Below are 6,428 nucleotides of genomic sequence, written 5' to 3' on the forward strand. Positions count from 1 at the left end.
CGACCGCCTGCCGCCGAGCGCCTCGACCGCCTGCCGCCGCGCACCTCGACCGCCTGCCGCCGCCGCCACCACCGCCATCCCGGCGCTTCCCACCTTCGGCCTTTTCCACGATGCTCCGTCTCCGGCCGTCTGCCCTGACTCCCAGGCAGCCATAGTCCGAGCTCATCTACCCTGATTCCCTGACATCGACCCCCGAGCTTCTTTCCCGTCAATTCCCAGGGCTAGGCCATTCGCCGCCTTCCACGATCCATATCTTCATCGGCACCCTTTCACTTCCGTCATGGCAATGCAAGACCATCCTTCTCCGTGTGGCCACCACCCGGGCGAGTTGAAAAATTCCACTACCGCAAAATCCAAGAATAGCAAAGGGGTTCACTTGGAGGTTTCTTTTGAAGCAGTTGACCCTCCAGCCATCTCACTGTGCCTGGTCAGCTGCGTTGATCAGACCGGGGATCGCTTGACAGCACCGCCTCGTATACTTGGTGTAACTGGAGGCTTTGTACTGCTGGCTATCACCTTCTCGGACAGTGTCAACCGTTACTTGCGGTTCATCGATTATTTTGTTTACAAAGCAGGGCCCGGTTTCGCCTCTCTTCATCTTCTTGCAAGGCCATACCCGTCTTCTTTTTCGCCAAACATGGCTGCCATCTTGCCTGTTAGTGATAACAGTGAAGACTTTGCTGTCATTTTCCCACATGTTGAATATTTCAGACTTGAGTCTCGCAAACATTACACACATTACACACTCCACATATATCGATCTGACACGAATGATTGGCACTCTCAGGTCGCTTGTATCGCTGAGGATAATGAGACAAGGAATGCCAGGGATAAGCTATTGCTTCATAATACCATGAGCGTGGCATATGCAGAAAAGGGTATCATAGGTTGGATTGATCTCTGGTGGGGAATTCTCTTATGCAATGTTTTGGATAAAAAGCCTACCATCCGTTTTGTTCCGTTGCCAGTTCCGGAACCGTGTGATACGTCTGAGTTCCATTTGATGTTTGAGAATCTCACTCCAAGACCACACCGTCATGTGACGATATTCAATGATTTGATCAAGTGTGTTGAGTTAGATTTTCATTTGCAAGATGCTTTCTTCAACATGAAGCGAGCAAAGGATTATGGCTGGATGGCTAAAACATGGACTAGATCAATTTATTCAGATGTTTGGTGTGATGGCTTGACGATTGATACGTCTGAGATATCTTTCACCGACTCAAGTTTGCCGAATTTGTTGCCTGGGATGTTTGATGAGGAAAACAATTTGACTTGGAAGAAATTGACTAGTGCTGGTCCTACATTAAGCTTGCTTGATGACAATGTTATTTACATTATGGCGAACGAGAACATGTGCCATCCGACAGCATATGTACTTACTGTGGACACCAAAAGTTTGAAGCTCGAGTCTGGTGCGCAGTGTGCTCCTGAAAAGACGGCGTGGTTCTAACCAACATATGAACCGTGTGTTCTTTTTAGCTCTTTTGGCACGACTTCAGGTACTCGTCCCTAATAAATTTACGGAGTTAACAAAAAATTGTAATAACCGGAAAAGCACTAGTTAATATGGTAGTCTGATAACACATGTAATTAGTTGCTTTTTTGTTGATGAAAACATTACTGTTGCCTTACATTATGCTTTGCATTTTTTTGCAGAGTTGGTTAAAGAATTTGAAACCAAAGGGACAATATTTGAAATCAAGGAAGGGCTGGTGCTCTCGGTGGTGTCGAAGCGTCTCCGTGTGCTGCGGAAGAAGCAGAATCGCATCGCGCAGATGGAGGAGTCCGTCGCTGCCGGCAAGATGCTTAACCAGGAGCAGAAGGAGCTCATGCACTCCAAGCCCGTCATCGCCGCGCTCATTGACGAGCTTGAGCGCCTCCGCGTACCACTCTCCACTGCTCTCACCAAGGAGCTCTCCACCGTCCCTGCACCTGCTGCTGGTTCCTCATCCTTTGGCTCCGATTTGTCCATCCAGGACCTCCTCGCGCTCATCTACTTCGGCTCCTTTTTTATGTCAAGTCACCGAACGAGTTCATCGCCACCATGGTTGCGCGCAAGAACGAACGGAGCAGCTGCATCACCCACGGCTACGTATGGGATGATACCGTGGACCTGCTCGTGGAGAACGACCTTGACGCAGTGTCTGCTGTGGCGGCCCTTGCCGCGGCTCGCCCTTCTTCCGCAGATGGTGTCTCCCACCATGACGCACTCCAGGCCTGTGCCCATCATGCCCGCCTATGGCTAACCCGTGCTGATGCGCCGATCCACCCTGTTTCCTCTGTTACATGTGAGGGTTGATATAGGTTTGTAATTTGGTTTGATTTGAGGTGATTGCTGATTGAAATTTGTGGCCTTTTGCTGTAGATGCTGCGGTGAGGTCCAAGTTAGACAGGATCATGGCATCAGACTACTACACAGCACCTGCAGTTGCTGGGAACCATGGAGCTGAAGGTCTGCAGGCACAGATGAGCATGACCGACTCACCAGAGGCACCATCACTCAAGGAGACCCTAGCTGCTGAAAATCACAAGGTGAAATAGCAAATTGCACTCCTTAGTAATTTAATAGTATATGCTTAGCATGGTGAAGTGATCATTGCCCTGAAACTTTGTTCTGATCTTTGTCAACGATTGATCTGCTGTAGTGCACAGTGCTCCTAGTATTATTATTATCATCATTGTTGCTGCTGCTGGTGCTTTTTGTGCTGATTCAGTAGTAATGATCAATGTGGATTATAGCTTTAATTGGAAAACTGTAAGGTCGATCCATTTGGGGTGTATATTATGCTGTTTCATATGGATGTTGTGCGCCGTTGCTTAGATATAACAGACAGTGCCTGTGCATTGGTGTTCTGGAAAAAACGCTGAAAATAATAACTTAAAAACTATGATCTTTGTATAATATTATGTGTAGTGCTACCACTATCTAGGTACAGGATGGTCTCTATTCTGATGGGTCTTCGCAGTTTGCAAACATAGTAATTGAGTTTTTGTTGTATTAAAGATTATAAATATCACGCGCTTGAATTCATCATATTGCAGTCATGCAATAACATGATTGTTTATTGTACATTTGTTCCTTTTTTACTTTGTTGGCCATTACTTAAAATGCTGGTTGAAAAGAACAGCAATCCCAATCCCTGATATCAAAACATTCTGAAAAGGATACACATGTAAATTCTCTTGTATTTTATTACGTTTGTAAATTTAACGGAAAAAGCTGGCATTTCTGCAGCATGAGTGGAGAAACCAAGTTTAGCGCTCTGACAATATTTGTACCCATTGTGTAAAACAAGTTTGGAGGCGGCCTCTCTGCATTGCAGTGTGCAGGGGTAAGGCTTGCCTCGTATAATCCTTCCCCAGGCCCCACCTGGCGTAGGAGCTTCTAGCACTGGGTCTCCTTTTTTTCTGTACAAGTTTTGTGCCTCTAAAGATTACATTTTAGAGCCCAGATTTGTTTCTTTTGCTCAGGCGCAAAAAAGTGTTTGTTTTTCCAAGAAAACCTACTGGAATCTGAATGGTTCAAACATTTGCATGTGTAATTTTACCTGAATTTTAGACACTCAGAATTATTTATTTACCGTCCACTGAAGGAGCACATGCTCCTGGGACCTGGGGACCATTTTACTCCTATCTGTCATTCTTACTTCTTGTTGCTTATCTACTTTATGATTACAAGTCTAGGACTTGTGACCAACATTACTTTGATAACACAACTTAATAGTTGTATATTCTTTGGGTCTGGTAATATATGTTCGTTGGCATCCTAGCTGTGTACTTCGATATTATTGCTAGATTACTTTTCTGAGTTGCAGATTCTCTTTCATAACTATAGATCATTCGTAATCTTTGTTAAGTCCCGAGGGATCTTCTTTGACTTCCATTTGAGGAATTCTTATTATTTTTAGCCGCAATCTCCTAGGCGCATTGCAATGCTGCTAGTTGCAGAATCTATAGCCCTATTGTTCTTGCCAGTTTTGCAGTTCGTTGCGCAAGCTTGATTGTTGAGATAGTATGTAATTATTTACTCAGCATTAATATGACATGGGTAAAGCTCCAGCCTCTAGGGCTCATCATAAAATCACTTGCAATTTAAATATGTATAGAAGTTATAGTGTTGCTCTTTTGTGTGTGCTAACACTAAAGGTAGTGTCATTTTCCTAAATTGCAAAATGGGATTTCTAACCTAAGAGTTCACGTTCACAGTTCTCCATTCTTTATAACAACATTGTGATATTTTTAGTAACAATTTTATGCTGGCATCGCTTCTGCATTGATTTCCCTAGATTTAAACCTGTGTGTACGTGTACAGTTCTTTATGCTTTTAAAACTAAAAATCATGGTATATTCACTGTAAATCGTCCAAGCATCACCTACTGCATGTTGCCTCAGACATTATATTTAGAAACTGTACAATGTCCATCTCCACCTTTTAGTATTATGATTATTGGAACAAAAGCTAGACAGCACTGTCATCACCTTACTACACCTTTGGTAATATCACAGTTCTTTGGTGTAGAGTACTATTAAAATGCACCTACATACTCCCTCCGTCCGGAAATACTTGTCATCAAGATGAATAAAAGGGGATGTATCTAGATGTATTTTAGTTCTAGATACACCCCTTTTTATCCATTTTGATGACAAGTATTTCCGGACGGAGGGAGTACATACCTATGATAAATCACCGAGGTGGGGTACACATTTGAAATGATGCATTAATAATTAAGTAGTTCTCCTGGATAAATTGTGCTGTCTTGCATTTTCCAAACAGCCAATCATGAACTTGGGTTATCGTTTAACTTTTGTGGTGTTTTCCCATTGTTTTGGGTTGCTGGGAATTCAAGTACTGTTTTTATTTTGTGCCATATGATGAGAGACCTTATCCAACTCACAGCGGTCGTCTGGACACTTAGTGTGTAATGGTGCATACATATTTCGCTGATGGCATTTCAGTTTTTTATGCATAAAGGATTTGATTTCCCGGAGAGCATTGTGTTAATGCAAGTTTTAGAATAACCCGAACTCCTGAAACTTTTGCCTCGGTCTTCACTGAAGATTTTTGGCGTTATTTGCTGGTGGCTGCCCTGTGAGCCATGCCCATGCTAGTGTCTTGGTAGTTGGTGTAGATTGATATAGAGAAGAAAATGTAGGTACATGTAATTGTTATTCTTGATGAGAGGGTCACATTTCCTAGAGGACTATATGGTTCCTCCTGGTTAGCCGTAGTCTGATTCCAAACTCAATGCCCTTAACTTACTCGACTGGACTCCTTGCCTCTGTAGGGTCAGTCGTATAATAAGTAAATATATCTCAAGCAGGACAGCAGTTGCACTTTGCTAGGAGGCTAAGCTGCCAGCTATAGTATTTTCTTTTCAGGGATGCCTTTTTTAATTGCGCTGGATGCAAATAATCAACCACTATATCCAGAAAGCAAAAGCACTACTAATTTTCTGATACTAGCATATGTGATCAGTCATGACTATGAATGTTCACCTAAAGCACTACCATGTACGAAGTGTTTTCTGCAGATGAGATTAAAACAAGATATCTTGCTAGATTTATTATTTTGGTTACTGTGAAGTGTTTCTACTGTTGCTTAGTCGTGTTGGCTTGGTTATTCATTTTGTGTTTGTTCTAACACCCAGAAGCTGAGCTATGATAGACTGAAAAATGGTACACATTTTGTAATTATTAGATGAGTGTTTATATTTAAAATTTACACGGTTTTAATTGGGGACATTTTGAGGGGTCAAGTATTTTGTTTGTTGACCTCTGAAAGTAGAAATGATTAAAGCTTATATTGATCTTGTTGGTATGTTTACTTGTTGACAGGAGGACGAGGAAGATTCCTCGCATGCCATAGAAATCGACAATGATCATCAGTCTAATGCAGCCGATGTGCAAAATGTGGTAATGACTGGATGACCTGTGGAGTGTTTTTCTGTGTATATAATATATATCTGGCTGATACTAACATGCCAACTTCAGGATGGTAAAACCCTGGTGAACCCTCGTGTGGAATATCGCGTGGCTGAGGCAGAGCAGGAGAAATTTGATGTGAAAGAACAAGATCAGATGTATGCCGAGCCAAAAAAGTGACAGTTTCAGCACCCTCGGCAATCTTGTCAGAACCAGCGAGGTGGTGATCGTGGCTGGAGGGGGGCCTACCCTAATGGCCGCAGCGGGCATGGAGGTGGCCGTGGCATGGGCAGCAGATACGAGAATGGGCGTGGAGGTGGTGGTGGTGGCGGCCGTGGCATGGGCAGTGGATACGAGAATGGGCGTGGAGGTGGTGGTGGTGGCTGTGGCATGGGCAGCGGATACGAAAATGGGTGTGGAGGTGGTGGTGGATACCAGAATGACCGGGGTTGTGGTGGCGGATACCAGAATGGCCGGGATGGTGGTGGCAGCAACGGGTATCA

General features: G+C 43.8%; 1 non-coding gene and 1 pseudogene across 1 annotated transcript; both read left to right on the forward strand.

Annotated features, from left to right (window-relative positions):
• Nucleotides 1-1,249: 1,249 nt before the first annotated feature.
• On the forward strand, nucleotides 1,250-6,422 carry LOC123153183 (uncharacterized; annotated as a pseudogene).
• LOC123155203 (small nucleolar RNA Z161/Z228) lies at nucleotides 4,867-4,953 on the forward strand. Its single transcript, XR_006477267.1, has one exon. It is a non-coding gene; the product is annotated as a small nucleolar RNA Z161/Z228 (small nucleolar RNA).
• Nucleotides 6,423-6,428: the final 6 nt, after the last annotated feature.

This window comes from Triticum aestivum, chromosome 7A (genome assembly GCF_018294505.1).
Source record: "Triticum aestivum cultivar Chinese Spring chromosome 7A, IWGSC CS RefSeq v2.1, whole genome shotgun sequence".
Classification (NCBI taxonomy): domain Eukaryota; kingdom Viridiplantae; phylum Streptophyta; class Magnoliopsida; order Poales; family Poaceae; genus Triticum; species Triticum aestivum.